The sequence below is a fragment of the Hesperophylax consimilis genome, chromosome 1, assembly GCF_061612785.1.
Source record: "Hesperophylax consimilis isolate HC1 chromosome 1, BYU_Hcon_1.0, whole genome shotgun sequence".
NCBI lineage: Eukaryota > Metazoa > Arthropoda > Insecta > Trichoptera > Limnephilidae > Hesperophylax > Hesperophylax consimilis.
The window spans coordinates 16,672,189-16,697,814 of NC_142836.1; the positions used below are offsets into that span (position 1 = coordinate 16,672,189).

The 25,626-nt window shown below is 35.7% G+C and overlaps 1 pseudogene; it reads left to right on the forward strand.

Annotated features, from left to right (window-relative positions):
* The first annotated feature begins 121 nt into the window (after positions 1-121).
* On the forward strand, positions 122-25,626 carry LOC149426363 (uncharacterized; annotated as a pseudogene).

Here is a 25,626-nt window from a genome sequence, read left to right on the forward strand (position 1 = left end):
ATATTATCATCCTTTTTGTGAGATATTTCGTGTCAATACGCACGCAACACGCGACGCACGTCTTCTGTCATCGGCTCTCGATAGTATTCATTTTAATCGTTCGTTCTAGTCTATTTACAAAATGGAAGAGTTTGGTGATATCATTCAGTCCCTGATTAAAACGGTCGATGTTTTGAGTGGCAAAATCGAGGGTTTCGGTAGCGAACTGACCACGATTCGTTCAATTTTAAGTGACGGTAGTGCTAAAATTGTGTGCCCTTCATGCAAGTACTCGTACAACGTAACTGCAGGTACTCCCCAGGTACTAGCGCCGGCGCCAGACTTAAATGTGTGTGTGCGCTCAGCGTACGGCGATATCACTAAGCAGCCGTCTGGGATACCTCCACCGCCCGGGCCCCCCGGCCCCGCCCCCGCTCCTGCTATTACCTTAGCCGCTCTAGCCGGCCAGACTCACCTTCCCGTTAGCGGCGTACAGCCGCTCACTACTCGCAAAATGACCACAAGATCCACTGCTAAAAAAGGAAAACCGGAGGAAGATCTACATTCTGCTTCCACATCTGCTGCAGCGGCGTCTTATCCTCCACAACCACAGAGTACAATACAGCCTGTTGTGCCCAAGCTGCCAACCCAGCCAATAACATCGTATAGCGATGCCCTCGTCAACGGTAGACGACGATCTCGGCCAATCTGTAAAGGGACAGGGTCTATCGACGACAGCTTGGTCACTATTCCCAAAAACCTACATCTGCATGTATTCATGTTTCACCCGAATACCACAGAAGAAAATATATCTTCATTCTTAAAAAAGAAGAAGCCGGATTTAATTTACACTGTCGAAAAACTGGTTACGAGGCATGAACGTTATGCTGCCTTCAAAATAGGCATACCGGAAAATTACTTCCACTTTTTCCTGGACCCCACGATCTGGCCTGAAAACGTGGCCTTCAACGAATGGTCATTTCGGAGACCACGACCCCAAACTAGGACGGTCGATACGACGTCCGAAAAAGATAGACATTAGTGGAGTATACCAGAACGTTCGAAGTCTGAATAATAAAATTATCGACTTCATGACAAACGTAATGTGCCAGAAACCACTTCTGATTGCTCTTACCGAAACTTGGCTAACTTCAAGCACCTTTTCGTCGGAGCTATTCGAAAACCTATACCACGTCTACAGGAAGGATATAGGCAGTCGCGGAGGAGGGACTCTCCTAGCCCTCCGAGCTGACAGCCACTCACACGCGGAAAGAATGGACTGCATAGAAACCCAAGGTGAAGACTTGTGGGTGAAAGTATCGCATAGAAATGTCATCATTTATATATGTGTTGTATATTTTCCTTCAAATACAACATCTGAACAGTATCAATTATTTTACGACAAAACTATAAGTGAAAGTGTAAAGTTACAATCAAAAAATATTATTATTTTCGGTGATTTTAACTTTCCCTCAGGGAAAAACCCAATTGACGTTTTCGATTACTTTTGTTCTTTTTATAATTTAACATAATTCAACACTGTTTATAACATAAATGCACACATGTTAGACCTAGTATTAAGTAATGTAAATTCTAAAAATGCTGTTATCTGCCGCCATGACTCCCCATTAGTCAGAGAGGATATTCATCACCCTTCACTTTCATTCACATTCGATTACACAACTCAATCACATATACAAACAGACACATTGCCTCCAGACATAAACATGGGTTGGATTTTCCACGAAAGCTCAGATAACACACTTAAGAATGCCTTAGAACAACATCACTGGAATCATTACGATTGCCTTGACGTAAATCTAGCTGTCGAAATGTTTTATGAACAGCTCAATAATATTTTCAACATTTGTTTTAAGAAAAGATCTACACGTATGCTCAAAGATGTTAGACAATATCCGAAATGGTTTAATGGGGAAATCATTCACCTCATACGAGAAAAAACTAAAATGCACTATCTTTGGAAAAAAACAAAATCCGAACATGCCTTAGCTAACTTTAAAACTTTGCGAAAATCAATCAAACGGTTAATTGGTCAGGCCTACACTGACTTTACACGTGAGGCCGAGAACAGTATAATAACAGACCCAACTCGATTTTGGTCTTACACTAACGATAAACGCCGCGGCTGTGACAAACTTAACCACATGGACTACAAAGACAATAAATATGATGGATCGTCTGAGATCGCCGCAGGTTTCGCACACTATTTTCAATCAGTATTTAGCGACAATATCCCCAAACTTGACATATCCTCTATAGCTTCATCGTCATTTAACTCTTTACCTGTACAAATTCATGAAATCAACGATGACGATATTATTACAGCTTTCCATAAGCTAAAACCTAAATACTCCGTCGGCCCAGATTGTATTCCACCTATAATCCTTAAAAGATATGCAAGTTATTTTGTTCAACCTCTAAAACATATTTTTAACCTATCACTTCGCAAAAATATCTTTCCGGAAATGTGGAAACTAACGAAAGTTACGCCTATACATAAAAAAGGAAAAAAGTCAGAAATAGATAATTACAGACCTGTAGCTGTGTTGTCAGCACCCGCAAAACTTTTAGAAACCATAATTTATTCACAGATATATAACCAAACAAAACACGCACTCACCGAAAATCAGCACGGATTTCGTCCCACACTGTCACCTTCAACAAATCTTATGAATCTCATTACCTATATTAATAATTCATTTGAAAATTTTGTACCTGTTGATGTGATTTATACAGACTTCGAGAAAGCATTTGATAAAGTCGACCATGATATTTTATTAAAAAAATTAAGTGACATCGGATTCTCTCAGAATTTCCTCGCTTTTGTGGCTAGCTACTTACGCAATCGTCGTCAGTATGTCAGTTACGGACACCATATCTCTCACGAATACAAAACTAACTCCGGGATTCCCCAGGGATCGAATCTAGGACCCCTTCTCTTTCTCCTATTCATCAATGACATTGGCAACACTATAAACCACTCAAAATATCTCCTTTTTGCTGACGATATAAAACTTTTCAAAGCAATCAAAAGTTACATCGATTCCATTCTTCTGCAGAACGATCTTGATTCTCTTGTCAAATGGTCGGAACTGAACAACTTACCCTTCAGTATTCAGAAATGCAGTGTCGTTACATTTACAAGGTCCAAAGATACATTCCTGTTCCCCTACCACATTAATAAACATGAATTAACACGTAAAAATGAGATTCGAGACCTTGGCGTAATTTTTGAAGCAAATCTCTCTTTCAAATCCCATATATCTGATATTGTCTCCCGTGCCAACAAAATGCTTGGATTTGTTCTTCGTAATTCAAGATCATTTACCAACGGAATCGCAATCCGAAGAACGTATGAAGCACTTGTTCGCAGTATCTTGGAATATAGCTCCATTATTTGGGCCCCTTCCGAGCAAAACCATATTCTCGAAATAGAAAAAGTACAAAAGAGATTCATGCGTTACCTATATATGAGGGAATATATGTACTACCCTTTCCTGTATCCATCCTTATTCTTAGCAGGAATGCTCGATCTTAATACATTAGAAGCCCGCCGAAAAATATTTTTAGGAAAACATTTTTTTAAGATAATCTCTGGAACTATACATAATCCACCTATTTTGAAAGAGATTAACTTATATGTCCCAGACAAGTATACTCGTGGAAGGTCCCATACCCTTTTTTATGCTCCAAAAGCGAGGACTTCTGCCTATCAGAACGCCCCAGTCAACAGAGCGACTGAACTGCTCAACGAGTCTGCATTGACCATCGACTTTTTTAACGTAACCTACAGGCAGTTTAACAATTATCTTTTGACGTATGTCACAAAGTAGTGAAACTGACCTTTTTATGTGTTTTGCCATACTTTTTGTCTAATTTGTAATCTTCTCCATAATGTATTGGTGAATAACCGTTTTACGGAGATCATGAAAAATAAATAAATAAATAAATAAATGTGCAGTTATTTTAGAACAAATATTTTTTTTTTTTTTTGGTAAAATATTTTACATGTCTTGGTTTAATTTAGTAATGTTGGCCTCACTGGGTGGCTTACCCTTGCTGAGAATTAAATCATTAGGTTTAAAGTTTTGATGTTTATGATTTCAACTGCAGGTAATCAAAACATGTCATTAGTGCAGAGATACTGTGAGTAAATCATCAGGTCGAGCACTTCGTATACTGGAACACTTTTGTGCTTACCCTAACGCGTTTTGAAATACGTAGGTAAGCGATTCATAATGCTGGGCTGCACTTTGGTTTCGACCACACGCCACTGCTGGTACACAATAGGTACCTAGAACCTACCCTTATATACCTACATCAAATCATTTCTCTTTCCCAAAACAGGCAAACAGAATAAAACATAAGCATTCAAAAAAACTTTATAACTAAATGTGTTTCCTGGAGGTAAGTCATTAGGTACCTATGATAAAATTCTTTCTCCCGCTCCATTACACATCTTAGCAACAGAAAAGAACGGTAATTTTCCTTTATGCATAATAAATAAATGAAAAAACGCCAGAGGAAAATATTGCAACAGAAATAAAGTAGGGATTGTTCCCATTACAGAAGCAGATAGTGTATCTACCCGTAGCAATGTAGAGAGAAAATACTGTCCATGTTTAAGTTTGCTTAGTAACCTAAGTGTATATCGATCAAAATATAAACAATAAAAGCTCTTACAATATGAAACAAAATATAAATATGTACAATTCTGATTGAAGTAAAAATATATTATATATTATTTCTTCCTACTTACAGATGAAATTATTTATCAGTATTCCCATTTCTTTTAAACAACAATTGCAAATTTTTAAACTTACGGCCTTAGTTTTTCTCAAGTGAACTGTTTTGATAAATTATCAGATAAAGCGCTCTCATAGCTGGTGTTTATTTTTTCTGTCAAATGTTAATCGGTACCCCTGTCTTAGAGCGTGATCCCGGGCTCGTTTCGCTCGACTTACTCCCGGAAAAGGTTGAGCCTCTCCCGGCCCGGGATAATAAATGAATATTTAAGCCTCCTTTGAGAAGTTGCGTCTAAAAGACTAAAACAAGTATTTTTACTTACAACCCACGATGTAAACTAAACCACTTCACAAAAAGAGAATAAATATAATAGTTTTTTTTTCGTTGCTGTTTGTTTTCTGCTTCAACCTTTTTGTTTTGGACCGTGCTCCTTAGAATCGTAAGCTCTTTATCCTTACCTGACACCGCTACACGCAATTTTTCCAGACGTACATCTTCTTAGGCAAGCGAAAAATTTACTCGACCGAACGACATATGCGGATTTCTAACAGCATATTTTTTAAACGGGAATTAATATTTTTTGAGTCAACGTAGTCGCATAACGAAATCCATTTATTCAGTTACTAATGTGTGGAAGTGGTAATTAAATTGTACTTAAATAATCTGATAATATTATTACTCCAGCGTCTGGACGGTGTAGGCCCTGTGATTGGTCAAATTCAAATTGTGTTTAAATAAGATTTTAAAGATTAAGACACGATTTCATACTGAAATAGAATCGCCACATGTAATACGATATTTCTTAAAAAATATCGTTTCTGCTCATACAATTTTTGGATAATATCGAAGAAAATATGTCTTAGAAAGTTCATAATCCATTGGATTAATTACATTACAGTGAAAATTATCCACAATTACGTGATTACGTTTGACGTTTGACGAAAAAAGCACGCGTTAATTCAATATGGCCGATACCCGATACACATCGCGGCTAGGTGGCCGACAGAGCGCCCCTCTGGCGGTGAAGAAACGAATCAAATGACTGGCGCGTATATTTAAATATGCAAAATTACTTGAACATCAAGCGTTTAATAATAAGATTTCTTCTGGAAGTTTAGTTCTACTTTGCAATGGCATTTTTCATTATTATTTATAATTTTTTTTTTGCTTATTAATTACATCTGATTTCATATTGACATGTTTTCTAATTTCTAAAATTTCTAAATTATTTATTTGCGATGCTTTAATCCTGAGTGAAGTATTTTAAGACCTGAATTTTTATCGAAAGTGTGATTCAAAAGATGATTTGCAAACTCATATTCACTATTTCCATTTAGAACCCTGAGATGTTTTTTAGTTCTGACTTCAAAGTTTCTATTGGTTCTACCTTTGTAAAATAAATTACAATCCAGCCCAATTGAGTTTATAAACTCCTGATTTTTTTGTTTGATTTTCGCAATCTATATTATTAAGAATATATTTATTCATTCTGTTATTAGTGTAAAACGCCGGTTGAATAGTACCAGGAATGTTTATATATATAATTTTAGAAGTGTCGTTATCCACAAACAGAATTCTACGCCATTGTTTATTTATATCTTAAGAACTAGGGTAAAAATACCGTTTGAAGATAATATGTTTAATTATTTTATTTAGTATTTCAACTATCAATTTATTAGAATAACCGTTATTAAATGTTATTTGTCTTATGAATATATTGTTTTATGGTTATATGCAAAAAAAAATTTCAGGTCTTAAAATACTTTACACAGGATATAAAGCATCACAAATAAATAATTTCGAAATTTTAGAAATAAGAGAACATGTTTATAAAAGTAGATGTAATTAACAAGAATTTTTTTTTATAAACTCTCTTTTAAATATTTTCCCACTTAACTGGTCTTTCATATTGTAATTCCTAATTCTTATAAACCCAGCCTACTCTTACCCCTCCCCCCTCCTTCCACTTCTTTTTTCCAATTGTAATCTATATTTAATTTTTGACTTCGGTGTATACTTCGTTCATGAAACATGTATTGGTTGTATATAATAAAGTGAAGTTAAAAAAGTTATTTGTTTTTTAATAAAATAAAGTTTAATCGGATAACATTATTTTATCTATTTCCATTGTATATCAATGCATACGTACATAATAAAATGTAAACATTATATTTATTTATTAATTGGACAATTTGCATGGCGCCGCTTTTGTGAGATATCACCTCAGGGGCGCTATATTGTAATAATCTACCTTTATATATAGATTTTTACTCTCCTGATGAAGGTGTATATATAATCTAACTTTAAACTTTATTAGATACAGTAACAGTTTTAGGAAAAGAATTACCACCAGTCGGAGTAAAATTCACACCTTTTAATTAAACCGACTGCTAATCACATTGCACAATTACCCTCCTTTTATCCATAAACACGGGTACAATTAATCAATATGTAATAATGTATTATTTCAGTCAACTTTGTTGTAACTATCTTTAATTGTTGTGACAAACTATACGATATTGATTCAACTTATAGACATTGACGGTTGTAACACATATTTAAGCACTGCGAGTCTCCTATGAGCAAATTATATTAGGTACCATAACAGTTAATATCAGTTGTAGACATGTAGTCAATAATAGTGTTTCATTTGAAATAATCCATCACAAATACGTAAAATTTCATTTATTCAAACAACTGTCATTCTTATTATGCCTAAATTGAGCATGTTATTATTCATTAACTCCTTCCTGTTCCGTGTTTTAACAATATATACTCACCCTCTCTCTGTGAATGACCTAATATCTATCTATTAAATGTAACTGTTGTTAATATCACTTAAACTGGGCGCAGCCCAACCAAGTGCCGCCCGCAGGGCCTAGCAGCAAAAACCCGCGGAGCGGGTTTTTAACTGCTAGTTAAATATATTCCACAACAATTAGTAATATCTAAATACATTATAAATATTATAAATAATTTAAATACATCTACTTGAATTTCATTTTTGTTTACAGTAATGAATAAATGCTAATCTTGGAACCAGAAAATTGACTCTTTACCAATGCATTTTATCAATTGTTGGTGGCGATAACGTACTAACACGCCGACATATGGGCATTTCTATGAAATTGGATGACATTACAGCAATTAACATATCTAATAAATGTCGATCCTACACAATTATGTTCTGCACAGTTATTAGCGTGGTTGACTCCAGTCCCTGAGAAGGAAGGTTCAATCCTCAGTCAAATAAAGGAAAGTTTATATTTATAAAAATATCTATTAATTTTTTTTAAATGTATTATACAGGGTTTTCCAATAAGAGGTGTTATTTTGAATAGCCCATTTCCACCTCGGTGGCTTCGTTAACAAGCAAAATTGTCGTATCTGGGGCTCGGAAAACCCAAGAGTTATTGTTCCTCTATTAAGCCTCTCTCAACGTGTGACTATTTGGTGCGGCTTATGGTCTGGCGAAGTCATTGGACCTTACTTTTTCTAAAATTAGGCTGGAGCAACAGTTACGGTGAATGGATCGCTATCGAAAGATGATTAATGATTTTTATGGCCGGAATTGGATAACATTGATCTGGACAACTATGATTTAAGATTTTCACGGCCAAAAGTATTTTTGTTATTTGTTTTTGGGGTATTATGCCGTGTTGCGCTAACTCCTTCTTTAGCCAACGTTTCGGACAGCATTGCAGTGTCCATCATCAGGGCAGATGTGTTATTTGAGGTTGTGTTAAAATGTGAGCTTATGTATGAGGTTGTGATACCGTGTTGCCAGCTCCAACCCTCTGAGCTAACATTAACGTATCATTTAATTTTTTTTATTTATTTAAAGTGGTTTTCTTCGTTTAGCTCTGGTGTATCCGTCAATTACCGGATACCAAGAACTATTAAGCTTAGCTCCATCGTCTCTATTAATGTTTACGGGATTTTTATGAATTTCAATGGCCTCCATAATCAGCCGTGCTCTATAAGTTTTCGGTCTCCTCAGGATTTCAGGAACAAATCCAAAGTAATGCCCGGTGTCAATCAAATGCTCGGCAATTGCCGATTTGTCAGGGTGGCCGAGTTTACAAGCTCTGAAGTGTTCTGAAATCCTTTTGGAGATAGTCCGCTCTGTCTGGCCTACATAGACCTTGTCACATCCGGAACAGCTGAGTTTATACACTCCATCTGTTTCCAGGGGAAACTTAGTCTTTGCAGACCTCAGTAAGTCCTGTATCTTTGTTGTTGTTCCGAAGACAGTCTTGATATTTTCCTTTCTCAATAGCCTGGCAATTTTGTCTGTCACATTGTGCACATAAGGCAGGAAAGCACAGCCTTTCGACTCTTGTTCAATTCTGTCTTCGTTTGGTGCAGATTTGGCTCTTATGATTTGCCTTGTCTGACTTGCTGGGTAGCCGTTACGCTCCAGTGCATCGGTCAGCTTCGCAAGTTCCGCTCCGATTTTATGTTCTTCACATATTCTGGTCACTCGGGTCACCAATGTATGGATAAGTCCTCTCTTCTGCGCTGGGTGGTGGTGCAAATCAGCGTGTAAGTACCGATTCGTATGGGTTGGTTTCCTATATACAGTATGCCCTAGGCTACCATCGTGTTTCCGCATCACCTCCACATCTAGAAAGGGCAGGATTTTATCTTCGTTTTCCAGTTCCATTGTGAATTTAATTTTGCTGTGGAGAGAATTAAGATGGTCAAGGAATTCGTTTAGTTTCTCTGTTCCATGAGGCCAAATGGCGAAGACATCGTCGACGTAGCGCCACCATACTTTAGGGACAGCCGAAGCTGTGTCGAGTGCCACTTCTTCAAACTTCTCCATAAAAAAGTTGGCTAGTACTGGCGATAACGGACTGCCCATCGCAACTCCCTCCAATTGCTCAAATAGTTCACCCTGAAATGCAAAGTATCCCGTTTTGAGGCAGTGTTCAAAAAGTTTGCAAATGTCTTCCTCATATATCTCCCTTAGCATTGTCATGGAGTCTTCTAGAGGCACATTTGTGAAAAATGACACGACGTCAAAGCTGACCAGAATATCTCCTTCCTCAGTCTTAACTTTCTTGAGCTTACTAATCAGATCTGTTGAATCCTTAATCCACGATTCGGTTTTTCCAGTTTGCATCTGCAGTAATCTCGAGAGGTATTGGGAAAGTTTGTATGTAGGAGCACCAATAGCGCTGACAATCGGTCTCATTCATACATAAGCTCACATTTTAACACAACCTCAAATAACACATCTGCCCTGATGATGGACACTGCAATGCTGTCCGAAACGTTGGCTAAAGAAGGAGTTAGCGCAACACGGCATAATACCCCAAAAACAAATAACAAAAAAGATCTGGACAACGTTTACTTTCAACAAGACGGCGCTACGTGCCACACAAGCAACGAAACCATTGATATTTTCCGATTGAATATCAAAATAACACCTCTTATTGGAAAACCCTGTATTAAAAAAAAACTTTCCTTTCTACGAGTTGTTTTTTTTAATGTTTCAAATGATTAAGCAAATCGTTTTATTTATTCGATATGCCGCAATAAAAAAACGAGGGACTTGAAAACATGAAAACATGATTTCTTTTGAAAATTGTGAACGCGAAAAATATTCCAAGACTTCTGTTGTTTGTTCCAATAACCTGATAATATACATTACCATACAAAGAGGAATGGAATAGTTTTCGTAATAATACGAAAACAAGAAAAAGGTTCACTTCCCATATTTTTACTGTCATATAAATTTTCTTATTAATTTATGCGGAGTACACATTTAATTTAAAAAAAACATGTTTAAAGATATTAATTATGTTAATAGGTAAAGATTACTCCGATTGGCTAACTTATTGATTCAACGGAGATAATGAAGGATCTAGATCACACCCCCTTTGGGGGTAGTTGTATGGTGTAATTAAGGGAATGTTTTAGAAACAACCTGATATCGAGACCATTATTATCCCTCGGGCACAATCCTTCGATTGGATATAGGTAACTTTTAACACTACATATATCGACCAGGCGTTGCTGCATACATATAAAAACCGTGACCTTCATATTGACGGCTGATCACATTTTAGTGCAATTTTTGGTATAATGTAAAATATATAAAACAATAATTAATGAAATTACTTTATTTAATTAGGTACACATTTGGTAGAATATAATCTAAACGCAACGAATATTTAGCGACTTGAAATACGTTCGCAGTGATCAACATAAGATAGAATACAAACAACCGATCCTAAAAGACAGATTAGTACTATTATTTTTTAAACTTGGAGGAAGAAGTTGTAAACAAAATCAGCTTAATGGCTCTCACCGTCACATTGACGGAGGCGGTTTTTGCAGGTATGAATTAATATTTGTTTTTAAAAAACAAATAAGATACGTAATATAGTCGTTAAATTTAGAATCATGACAAGTCTTAAAAAATCAAATGAATAGAATAACGTTTAAGCAAAATATCGTCACATTACATCGGCCAGCCGTCAAAATGACGGCTGCGGTCTTTCAGATGTTAATATTGTTAATTTTGCGGAAAGCGAGGCCTTTGAGATTTTGAAAACCTTATTTTTGAAATAAACACCTTATTAATGTTAGATACTCGCTTTGAATGAGTGACAGGCCCCGACGCGACGGCTCGGAGTTTGCCCGCGCGTTTTGAAACTTTTAGAGAGAAAACTTCCGCAGTGGGTTGTACTGGTACGTTCTGCGTACCTTTTACTGAATTCAGATAAATAAAATGCTTATGTTACTAACTTCTATAACAACCTATGTTGATGAAGGAACCATTTTAGTTTCTAAATTTTTAATTCACTATTGATGTTGAATGAATGGTATTTAATATATTTTAATGTTTCCCAAACAGGTTCGTTCTCAGATATGAATTGAGTTTTCTACGGCCAAAAGTATTGCAGTGATTTATTTTTGAGGAATTATGTATCTTTAGACAAAAGATGGAGGTAGCAGAACACGGCATAATACCCCAAAAATAAATCACTGTAAGACTTGCTCTTCTTCAAATGAACATGAATCACCTGTCAAAATTGAATTTTTGTTCCGAAATTCTGAAACTGCGTACCTATCTCGAATTAATTTGAAAATATTTTATGTGGTTTAGGAAAATCGAACGAGGCTCAAGACAACATTATAAACTCTATTATTATTGCAATCACCCTAAAGAGATGGCAGCAATTAGTTTATCAATCACATGACATTATTTAAAATACGTAATATAATAAATACGTATTGCCCCGAATATCTGAAACAAGATGGTCGTCCTACTCTAAGACCCCCCAATGCGGTGAAGTTATGTCTCTACCACGGGGTACTTTTCCATATCCCGCGACGTGTGCCAACCCCTCTAACTCCTTCCTACTCCATCCCCACCCCTTGGCCGACGAGGGGAAGGAGGAGGTCTATGATAAATAACATAATGTGAGAAAATCTCAAGATGCTCGGAATATAGAGTACCAAATAAAATGCACTATGTGTGCCCAGTAAAGCGCCAAGATTATTTTTCAATGCTATCGCGCTGTCAGATTTAATGGCCCTGATGCTAAAAACTGCGGGACGCCATATTGTTATGAAAATTAAAAATCAACCGGCAAGTTTAGTTATGTGATCTAATTTCCTGTTCATACGGAAATAGGCAAGCCATTTATACAAGCTAACAGAATTATCTTTGCATAAATCAAAGCACGATTTCGCGAAAGGTAACCACGTACCACATATAGAATATATGAGTAAACCATTTGAAGGTTCTGCTTGTCTAAAACAACAAATTATAAATCATTTCAATAAAAACAATCAATAAATTTCAGATTGAAGATCCCCTTAGTCGTTGGTTAAATATTTATACCCAATAAAAACACACCGTTACGTTGAAACTAATTTTCAATCACCTGTTCAAAGTACACTTTGAGCGTTGTAAAAGAAACGTTAAAACGCCCCCTTAATACTAAGGGTCTTGGCGCGGGGTTCCCGACTCCACCCCAGCCCTAGTTCAGCGGCGGGAGGGTGTCGGGAGGGTTTAGGAGAAGAAGAATGCGGGGGACCGTAGACTTAAGTGGATCATAAAATAAACCGCGTGGTTGAGACAGAGGTCTGGCGGCTGTCGCGGAAAGGGATGAAAAAGTGACAACAAAAAATTCCCCATTCGAGTAACGCTGGAATCGAGTTGCAGAGACAATCATGTGTGCCGTCATAATGCGATGCAATGACTCACGGACATATTTCTTTAATAAGAGATAGCGCTTTTTTTACGATTTTATTACGGTTATATTGCTAACCATGGTAACACGAATATATTATATTTAAATTGTAATTAAACGCATTAGTAGTAATTGCAACGTAAAGTGCGTCAAGTCGAAAGTGAGATTTCGAAGCATTTAGAAGTATAAGGTCTTGAAATCATTAGATATTGAAGCATTAATCCATGAGGTCATCAAGTATTTAAACATGATAATGACAAAAATCTTTTTACAGAATTTTTTCAAGGAAGCTACTATAAGGCGCCATTGCTACCCGAAACCGGAAAATCCATATTTCCGTTAAGGACTCAATCACAATTTCAAGGCATATTCTTTGAATGATTTTACACACATTTTTATAGACAAAACCAAAATGTAAATATTGCATACCTTCAAAACATACACAATCCAAATAACTTACAGATATGTAGCTTTAGCTGCCTATCCTTTTTTGGTTATGTTATATTTATCTTATAAACTAAATACGGAACTAAAATCCAACAGTATTATTATTTATTATTTAAGGAAAATTTTTCGTTTCCAATATAACATCAAACGAATGGAAAAAACAGATATTACAGTGAATGGAGAGCCCATTATAGACCTGCAAAGCAATGACAAATATGAAAGACAAAAATGTATACGAGGAAAAATAAATTCAAGTTGAAGCTTGAACGAGGTTTCGATGAAGTCAAAATATCTATCTTTACGATCCTTATCGATCCTGACAATAATCATTGAGAAAGGGTGGTTAAGTAAAATTTCAATAAATCATTAAATTTAAAATTTGAAATTCAAGTTTTCTGAAAATTCTAACCATGTTATGCTATTATTTTATTATGAGCTGGTTTTTACAGTACCTGGATAGTAACAGAACTTGAATGAGACTTTAACAGAACTTGAAAATTTACTATTAAATATGATGATTTGTTTAAATCCTCTGAGACAACCCGTCCTAAGACTTAAACCAAAAAATGCTATGCTTTGCTTTGAGTTTACAAGTCACAAGATTCTGGACAAAATAGAATGATCGGTATTCATAATAATTGTTGAAATAACTGTGCTTTTGCAGACGGAAAGTATTTGAGTAGTTTTGTAGGCCTCCAAAATATTAAAAGTATATTATTTTTTAAGTATAACTGGTAAGAAGGTAAAAATGACACACGTACTAGCCTTTTGTTTCATATGTTTGCGACGTTCATTAGGGCGAAATACGTAGACTCGACCTGAAATTTGTCAGTTTTTAGGCCAATTTTAGACGTATGGACACTTTTCTGCAAAAAAAAACTTACATTGATTTCGAAAAATCGTTATTTTATCTACTAAAGCAAGACGTTAAATTTTGAAAAATAATATTATTTTCTTATCATAATAAAGTATAACCGTTGTTCGACCCGCAGATTTGTTACATTTTCAAAGGTGAATTTGTATTATACGACAAATATTTCAAATCATATAATTATAAAGTATAAACAATCGATAAATTATCTACGGATAGTGTATATAAGAATTTTGTTTTTACTTCAAATAAATTAATAAAAGCACGCGTTTTGTAACGAAAATCCCTCAATTTGACTATTTATTTATGGTCTTACAAATTGGTATAGTTTTTTTATTTATCAGATTTTTTTTTTAAATAATTTACTAAGACATTATTGAAAAATTAGAAATAATTTATGACCAAAAAATATATTTTTAAAGTATATAATCGTAATTAATTTCGATTCGCGTTTGTGCATTTTTATTAACTCTGCGCAAGTCAAAATTTTGTCAGTATTCGCTGCGACAGGGTGGCGAACGGACGTTTCGTCCGTGCCGGTCTAGTTAATAACATTTTAAAGAAATTTCTCGCTTTAAAATGGGGAGGAAAATACCCTTAGAAAAAAGTTTTACTAGAAAACCCAAATTACAACATCAAAAACTTTAGAAAAAAAGAAGGTTAGTGATATTTAATTATCCGTGTACATTGAACGTACTTTATATGTTACAGGGTCGTTCGAACGAATCAGTCAGAATACACATTTATTTTTTAATATTTAGCGATAATTTTGTGTTGTTCAATTTCCAGGGCAAAAAATCAACTATGGACTATCAGAAGTTTATGTCTGTCATCGATGTTCCATGTATAAATGTTAAAACTTATGCCAAAGTACAGGTTTTTCCAATAAGAGGTGTTATTTTGATATTCAATCGTAAAAGATCAATGGTTTCGTTGCTTATGTGACATGTAGCGCCGTTTTTTTGAAAGCAAACGTTGTCCAAATCAATATCATCTGATTCCGGCCATAAAAAATCACTAATCATCTCTCGATAGCGCAATCCATTTACCGTAACTTTTTAACCGAAAGTTTTTTTTAGTACAGGGTTTTCCAATAAGAGGTGTTATTTTGATATTCAATCGTAAAAGATCAATGGTTTCGTTGCTTGTGTGGTATTTTCCATACCCGGAGAGAAGTTGGGTCACATGGTGATCCAGGATCAAATATGCCCCTTCCATTCTGAGTTTAACAACAAACGGGAAGAATGAGTAAGTCCATCTTCCCGAATTTGACCTGTCCCATAGTACTTGTCATTTACTCAGCGTTTTTTCTTGCATCACTCTCAGAAGACCAGGGAGAGACACAGCCTTGCCTGGTATTAAATCAACACCTAGCTGAGTAGCAGATCTTTCTTTGGTAAGCTTTTTCTTTGTTAGCACCTCCCTAATTTCTAAATCAATTACCAATAAGCCGGTCAAAACTTGCAAAGCGTCTGAAGCAACTGTTCTATAGGCACCGAGAGTGCCAATAGGCGGATCACTAGCCCTTCTTGAGGGCCGACTGGATTAATACATTATCCAGGCGGTGCTCTCACACAGAGACTGCATGGGTGACTTGCGACACATACACCCCTCAATATAAAAGGCGAAGCGCTGAAGATCCTAATCCCCACTCGGCAGTTGAGATCCTTCTCAGTTTCAAGAAGAGGGCTCGGGCCTTGCTTGATACACTCTCAACATGTGCCATGAAAGAGGATGATCGATCCAAGAGAATGACTAAATAATTGTGGTTTCCACCAATTTGGTTTTTGAATATCCCATTTTGTCTCTATTGAGGGAGCCCTTCATCAGGAGATACAGGGTCTATTGGAGAGCAAAGGTCAAACAATTTCTCTGACCTCATTATAAAATTGCACTTAAATCTTCTTCAGCTCTGCACTTAACTTCTTTTCTGCTGTTCCCGAGACCAAAAGCAATTTTTCATCAGCGTAATCAACCGAGATACATCATTTAGGCAAGGGCAACCTGGAAGAGTTGTCAAACAAAATGTTCCAGTAATCTGGACCTAGGACCGATCTCATGTGACAATCCATGTTGACCTCCCGTTCGATAGTGACATCCCCGTTTGACAGAATAATAGAACGGTTGTTCAAACAATCTACGGTTATCTTGAATAACCTTGGAGAACAATTACGAGATTTTAGTTTAAATAGTATCATCGGCCACCACGCATGATCGAAAGTACCATTGATATCTAAGAAGACCCCAATCACATAACTCTTAGGGAAAGCCTTCACCCATTCAAGCGAATACGAAATTGCGTGTTCCATAGATATACCGGGACGAAGCCAAATTGTCGATTGCAGGGTGGTGACAAAGTTCTGATCAATTTTTCTAGGAATTTCCCAAATACCGGAAGCAGGGTGATGGGCTGGTACGCCTTGACATCTATTCGGGGTTAATCATTCCCTTTTGGTATGACACGGAGCATGCCTTTCTTCCATACTGGGGGAAAAACTCACCTTCTCATGCACGTGTCCAACACTTGGAAGAGCTCCTCGTTGGCATAGATAGATCCACACTTTCTTCACTATAATGCCATTAATTTTTGGGGTCCTATGGAAAATTTAATACTTTATTTTCTGAGTCCTGTGTCCTCAATGTGTACCATTTTCACAGCATCCCCGAAGATGAGACAGAAAGGCTTAATGAACTTTTTTCCCATCGGGTTTCCTGGTATTGATTTAACATTAAAAATAAATTAAAAATTGGCTCCCCGCCCCAAGGTTGGAGCTCTAGGCCGGGACCTCTCAGGCCTAAGTGAAAGTATGGCTCCGACGTCTGTATCTGGCACTAAACATTAACCCCTCCTGCCCGTTCCTGCCGACGCCAATGAATAGTTTCCTTCGTAAATGCGTCTCCAGATGAATCCATAACTGTTATTTAATCTGTAAGCGAGTCTTATAACCATCTTAATTAGCATTACTCCCGTAATTTCTTATTAAACATTTAATTTTTTAATACCAAAATAATAAGAAATCAAAATTAAACTAGTAGGTGAATACATAAGCACCTGTCGGCTATGTTATACCTTTCTCTGGGTTTAATAATAATGTAACGGACGTTGTTGGCCACATTATTTATTTTTGTCAAAATATGTTTACATTTATAAAATGTGCCAACTCCACGCCACTGGCAAAATCCTCACTCCCCGCCACTGCTCATTTCGATTTCCCGTTTCGGCCGAAATGGCCTGAAAACTCTGACTCCGAAAAGAATCGGTACCGCATCGCGCACCTACTTCTGCCGAGAGAGATTTTCTATGTAAAAAATTTACTAACAAATAACAATTTATTAAATGTTACAAATGCCTATTTTTTACTTGTACATCTCCTCGGCAGTAGTTAAATTAACATTATTTGCGAAGTGCTACCACTGAGGAGATATTTAAAATGCCGGTTTATAACGAATTTGTGTAACCATTTTTGTACAATTATATTTACTTATTTGCCTCTACAAAAATCCAGGAACCTCGTAGCATAGAAAATCTTTTCTCTTTCTGAGCGCTATGTCACGGGGGACCTGCGAAAAATACTAACTTAACCAATTTTACAAATTTGATCGCTTCAAGATCATTTTTACACTTTTATTGACAAACTTTTCTTATTTTTTGTCGTATTTTGACAAACTAAAAATCTAGTTGTCAAGGTACACATTCTTATAACTGCTATGTAATAAAACTATGTAATTGTAATTCAAGCGAGCTTGCAAAATCTTTGCAAACTCCCAAATTTAAGCGTCTGTCATCGGCTATACCACCGGCAAAATGAATATGCAACATTTTGCGGTGGCCTATGTACGCGTTTGTGGCGCGGATAGAATCCTTACCATTTTTCGGCCGACAGCCAAATGTCGGCTGCAAGTCAAGCTTATTGCATACAAGCAGCGACACAAAAAATGATAAATCAGTTCATCTTTGCCACTAAAACAAGCGTTTTTCTATCAACAAGTGACTCCTGCCCACCAACTACCTCACCTCGCCTAGTTTTCTGCTCCAAACCTTCTGGTGTTACCTCATCAAGACCAGCCGGCCCTACTCAGGAAAACCGCCAACGCCAGAAGCGAGCAGAGGCGACAGCACACGCAGTGCCCAACATTCACCGGGTGCGGGAGGCAGATTGACATAAATTCGTACAACTATCATCATCATCAGCCGTAAAGGAGCATTCTCATCGGTTGAAGACACGGTTTGGAACAGGTGCCCAATTTTACAGTCTTGTGCGGACTCCCGTCCAGTTTAATTAATGTATTAAAAACGTATATCAAAAACTGTGAAAAAAAAAACCGTTCTCGAGTGTTCTGGAAGAAAATTTTTTCACATTTTTTTTTCATCAGCAGGCCGCACCGAAAGTGCTCGCGGGCCGCACCAAAAAGCCTCGCGGGCCGCAGGTTCCTTACCCCTGGTCTAGTGGTATCAACATTCTGCTTTATGGGGTTTTTCGACTTCTCATATAGATAGCGACCTTTCTCTTGTTTTGAAGATCAAAATTTCATCGATCCCGGAATAATACCTGTAGATGTGTATAAAAAAACCATGCTACGTTGGTTCACGTCTTATATAAATGTAGGTGGATATATAAGACCATGGCGTTTGCCGGGCTTTTTGCAAAGTTTTTTGAAATCAGATGTATACTGTAATTTTATTAATTTTTTAAATGGCGTGCAATATTTCATCAAGATGTTTTTAAAGGTGGGAAGGGTGGATGGGGCTGATTTTTCGAAAGACTTGTAGTTACTGGCATTGACCTTATTTTAAAGATCAAGTGTGGAAAATTTCATCAACCTCTCAATAAAAACCGTCCGCCTACCACAAACAGCCACACTCTTTTAAATATTATATGTTATATATTATGTTTTAGATATATTTATATATTAGATATATTTAAAAATTCTATTTCCATAACAATCTCTAAAATACAATAAATAAAAGCTTTCAGAAGGGTGTTTTCCCAAGCACTTATAAAAAAATAAAATCATTCAAATATTTAAATTCGGTAACAAATAAATAAAATTCATAAAAAAACTTACATTATTAATAAGTATTTTACACAATAAAATTATAAATAAAGCCAAATAAAATATTATCTACCAACAACGCTAAGGATCCTGGCTCCCTTGTCAGGCACAATGGCTTCTCTCTTCTGATAATTTATAAATAACCAGGAATGCATTTGTAAATAATATTTTGTAAAATGTACGTGCAAAATGTAACTCATATTTATTTAATATTTCTTTATTGTTCACGTGTCTGCGCTAGTATAACATAATATCATATAAGTATAAGTTAAATATTACGCCTCAAAAATAGTTCAATAAAAAAAGTGTCTCTTTCAACTCCCTTTATAATAGTCCAGCTATGCGGGCACTTGTCAGTCAGTGTAAATTGGCCGCGCGGCGTATGGCACTATGGTAGTATGGCGGTACTGTACTGAGGCAGACCGAAGACAGGAGAGCAGAGATGTCGGTTATAAATAACATGGATATTATCATCCCCCTTGCCCCTCCATTTTCGTTTTGTTTTATGGTCCTGAAAAAAGCTTTTACGTATTTTTCTTTCTGCCGTTCCGCCTTTCCGCTCTGGGATAATATTCTCACAATGGCGAGGATTCCCAAAACATACTGTCGATTTATCTTTAACAATTTCGGGTACAATAATCATTTTCAAGATGCTTTTTACTTTTTATTAAAATGTATATTTTGTTACGCATATTTTTCTTCGATAGGTACTAAACCATCAGTTCGAAATAGGTTTTGTAGAAAACATTTTGTATGAAAAGAGATCTTAAAATTTAAGATTGCAGACCCCCCATGCTTTTACAATGATCATATTTCCTACGGAATTAAATTTATCGCTTGGGCGATTTTAAAAGTTAATATGGATATCGTTATTTACTTTGGCTATTAGAAATTGGGTTCATACGAACTGTGAACAATGCTGTCATTTATAAAAGTCGTACCTATTCCGCCTATTCAGCGTCCTTCATGGTGATTTTTTACAAGAACGACTCTATGCAAATTATCCAATTATTATTATTCATATTCCATTTCATGAATTACAATATCTTCTCTGAGGAGCTTTGGAATTTCAGTTTACTGTAATCAATCAATTGCAAGCCGATCAACATATTCATCAATAATTGTAAAAGATTACGATTCAAGAAATAATATTTAATTTACATTTATTAAAACTTTGCATTCACACAAATCGTACTGATCTAACAAAATAGTAAAATATGCAGGTATTCCGACAAACCTAACTTACGTTTTTTTTAGCACACACTTAAACAATCTAAAATTTAAGCTACTGAAAAAAGTTTTTTATGTGGGAAATTTTAGTCGGTTTAATTATCTACGTGTGTAATTCTGACAGTATAATATGCGTGGCAGTGTGACGCCGGTGTAATTCCACGCTGACATCGTGAAGAACAAACATCTTGATGAAATCGTTAAAATGTATTAAAAGCACGGTTTATTTTAGCTTGTCCAGAGACAAAGGGGGTTCTGTTAAATTCATTCTGTTAATTTCACAGTAAATGATAATAACTACTCGTACTTAGAAATACTTAAAAACAAACATTTCACTATTTTGTTCTTATTCCATTTACTATGTATTGATGTAACAATATTATAAATTAAAATATATTATATGCTATATGTACTTTAAATTAAAAAATGTGAAAAATTTTAAAAAAATTAGTATATAATTTTAAAAAGTATTAGAAGTAGGAAGAAACGTCATACGAAACAAGATCCCCAAATTTCTCGCCAATAAAACTCCCAACTAGACGAATGATATCAAAATATTACACAGTGGAATATAATATATATCCTGAAATACTGCCAACTCGTTTAAGTCCAAATAGTTGAGTCTAAAGCCCCTCTTGATCCACACGAAACGGTTAACATTTGTACCTAAATAATTCAAACTAACAGAATGTGCGATTTTGCCTTAATCTGGAAACAAAACAAGGGTCCGGACAAAACACGCCGTTGTCACAGTTGTTTGTCGCAGCTGTGAACTTTACACAGTTCATACTCGCCGACATTTGCATATGCCAAAACGAACAACTGTTTGCCAAAACCACGGATTCATTTGGAAGAAAAATAATAGGCTCCAAAGAAAAATACCAACTCCATTGCGCCTCGAGAACTAAAGTTTCTTCCGCGAACAGTGCTTGTATGACAAAGATTGTAACGAGATGCTGGCTTTTAACAAAATATTGTTTCTTGGGAGCTTTTTATCTTCCTCAAAGGATTTAACTTCAGAAGGGGTTATATTTGTGTCTGAGCTTTTTTAACATGTGCGGTTTAATTTAATGATATTTAAATAATCATCATTACAAATATTGATGAAAACTCTTTAAAAAAAATTTTTAAAAAGAAATATTTTTTTTTAAATCGGTCACATAAATCATCCATCTATTACATCTCCGTGAGCCACTCAAAGACTTTCAGTTCACGGAGGCTCGTTTAATTTAATAAAAGAGTAGGAAAGTAATTAGGTTGTACACATTCCTCACTTTTCATTATTCTTCAATAAAGAAATGATAAAAGATCATTAAGCTTTAATTTGAGTGCCAATGGAAAAACGCTGTGAAATATTCGTGAATATTCTTATTTACATATTTTTCTTGAAAGATTATAAAATACAGGCTTTGCGAGTTTCAAATCTGGCTAATAGATTCCTATAATCGTGGCATTAGAATAATAAGCCGCAGAAAGGTTTATACGTAAACACACCGGACATTAGTCCAGTTAATTCCCAATAGTTAAGTTGAACGTCAAGCTGATGTAGTTTCCGCCAACATGACCATTAACCATTGTTTTTATTTCTGCTCACGAACATTCTGCTTAACTGACTTACAAATAGTACCAGGAAAACACTTCTGTTTTAGATAAGTAAGTGTTTTTATTAAGCGAATGTCGGATGGAGTATATTACTATACAACACATTTATTTTTTTCAAGAACTACAGACGTTGTGATTTTTATTATTTGGTTAGTTTTCGTTGTTATAATATTATTATAGAGCGATGCAAAGGAAAAAACACGTAGCATAAGTTAGAACACAAGAAAAAAAATGTGGGCTTGTTTCGAGATCCAAAACTTTTCTAATTATTTTCTTAAATTTCAAATGCAGTAATTCGTTTCATCGTCGAACCTATTAAAATGGAAAAGTGTTAAGAAAGGCAGAACGCGTGCTAATTTTTCATTGGTTATTTCTGGGTTGGAACCAAAAGATCGGTGCTTACAGTGGTGCATTTGTTTCAAAATGATATGGAAGGCAATCTTTTAATACATTTTCAGTTCAACTAATTTTAATTTTTAAATCTATAAACCATAAAACTAAAAATTGTAGTTCGTTCTAACAAAAAGGAGTTAAACGTAGAATAACTACATATTATAATTCAGTCTATAAAAGTCTTGGCTTGGTCTGGTTTTGCCTCCGTTTATAACACATTGTGCCTACTGAATTATCCGTTAAATCAGTGTCGGCCAAACTGTGTGCCGCGGCACGCCCGTGTGCCGTAAGAAGTCTCAGGTGAGCCGCGAAGGTAGAGGCCTCAAAATAGTTCATTTTAAATAATTCTTATTCATTGAAAGTTTGTTCAAATTTAAATAAATTCAACATCTACATATTAAAATAAATATTAAGGTGTCAGTCATTGCCTGGTCAACTCCTGAAAACGATGGCCAATGTTATTTTATAGCAGATAATTACATAAAATGAAATTCCCTTCGTTGCAGACTTTTTGCATCCCTGTGTGAAAATATGGATTCTGCTTTTAGGTGTTTGCTGCTTCACACTGAAGTACTTTGGCTCTCAAAAGGTAAAGTACCATCACGATTTATATCTTTGCAAGCAGAAATAATTTCTTTCTTCGATGCTGAAATTACGGGATATGATTTTATTATCAAACGCGGAACTAGTGGCTGAAAGAAACATTTCTTAGTGATCTTTTTGAGAAGTTTAACATTTTAATTTTAATCCTACAAGTTGCAAACGAAAATATTATAATAGTTATAGAATAATTAAAATCTTTCGCGGACAAGTTGGAACTGTAAATCATAAATGTTCAAAATTTAAAAATTTTCAAGGACATTCTTTATATTCATAGTATCCACAGTATTCTTCCTAAAAAATCAATTCTATCCTTCTCACTAATAAAATTATTACCACCTGTGTTGATAAAATAATAAATAAATTAAATAACCTCGATTATATAATTCCTTTATTCACGTTAATATAGTATGTTTACTTTTATAGGCATTTTTATTTAGTTTGCCACGGAACTAATCCCATTTACAAGTGTGCCAAGTAAAAAAGTTTGACCGACACTGCGCTAAATACTAAACCACATAGCTATGCGGACCACGACTGTAGGAATTTGTACGTTGAGACTAAATTTGCAGGATGTCGATCAGCTCCGGAATCCATACGGCTTCTAGTTGGTTCATAACTCAACGGCGACTTCATCAATATGTACTTACTCGAATTAAATTAATGAAATCAAAACTTATATTTGATTTGGTTGCTTGCTAATTCTACGTGGTTCATTTGAAGTCAATATCAAATGCAATTCATTGCATTATGACCAGTGAATTTTTTTTTTGTGTTAGCGATATTTATTTATGTATTTATTTAAACGCCATAAAATGGCTTTTACAATAGAATGATATATCGGATTATAAGCATACAGTGGTACACAGGAGAATATTAGTAATAAATTACAGAACAAGTAATGTGTACACAAAAATATTTTTGCAATTGATACAGTTGTTAATAGAAGTACAGTGAGACAATACAGTGGGTTGCCATATTAATAGGGACAGTTCCAATATTTCCTGATTTTTATGTTTACGTTGTCTCCACTTCTAAATAACTTGGATATGATGGCCATTCCTTCCTTATTTTTGTTGCTGGTATCACCATTGACACTTTTCAGAAGTGGCAATACTCGCAAAGTGCCACATCCCTCGAAAATTTAAGGTTTTTTGCACGTGGTCAGCATTTTTGTGAATAAGCGTGATTGAGGTTCTGGTAAATAAATATACATTATAATTCTATTTAAGAGTTTTTAACAGTTTTGCTATACAAAAATGTAAGTAATTATTAATTATCTATTAATTTCTGTAATTTTTTTTTTCATATCTTATTTCAGTGAATAGTTTTTCCATGTTGAGTAAAATGTTTTGCTTTTTCAGTATGGCTAGGTCTTCAGACACGTCCCCAAGAAAATTTCCGAAAGTGAAGACACTATTAATAAACACTCAACATTTCCAAAGGAATATAGCAGCCATTACAGGTATTTTAAAGTCTGTGGTTAACAGGATAAATTAGAAAATCAATCAAAACCTGCCCCTTGAATTGTATCACATTGGGAAATGTGGCAGAAAACGAATCACTACACCTCTTACTGGTCGCAAAATCAAAGACGTCTGTCTCCAAAATCGCCAAAAAAGTGTGGCTCGTCTGACCTTGATAATCAAAGAAGAAGATATCGAAGTCTCCCAAAGGAGGGTCCAGAGGATATTGGCTGAGGAGAACCTCACTGGTCATCGGCCAGCTAAAAAACCTCGGCTCACAGTAGATATGAGGATAAAACCACTGGAATGGGCCAACGCGCACCAAAACATGACTATATAGAACAGGAATATGGTGATTAACATTTTTGTGGTTTTCAAGCTTTCAAAAAATTCCATTAGTTTGATTATGGCCCTTTTTAAGGTGTGCTTCTCTGACGAGTCCATATTCAAAATTTTGTTGGATTAATCATCGTTCGTCCGACGACGCCCAGGAGAGAAATTTCACCCGGACTGCCTTGTAGAGACTATCAAACACCCTACCCGTATCATGATGTGGTCAGTTATCTTTTCCAAAGGTATGGGGCGCCTCCACATCGTGCAAGGGACTATGAGGCAGGATCAGTACAGACAAATACTCGAAAATCGATTACTGCCTCAAGTCGGAGAATGGTTCCCTGGTGGCCAGGAATACGTCTTTATGCACAACTCCGCACCCTGTCATAAAGCCAGGACTGTCACTGCATTCCTGGCTGAAAAAAATGTGCAGGTTTTACCTTGGCCGGGGACTTCCCCTAACATGAACCCTATTAAAAACCTGTAGGAGCTCACCAAGAGGGAGATTGCCAAGGAGATGATCACAACAAAGCAGCAGCTCATCGAAACCCTCATCCGGGTGTGGCATCATTCTCCTGATCTAAAGATTACTGCAAAATTTTGCATTGAGTGTATACCACGGCGTGTACAAGCTGTTATTGCGGCTAAAGGCGAAATTACAAAATATTGA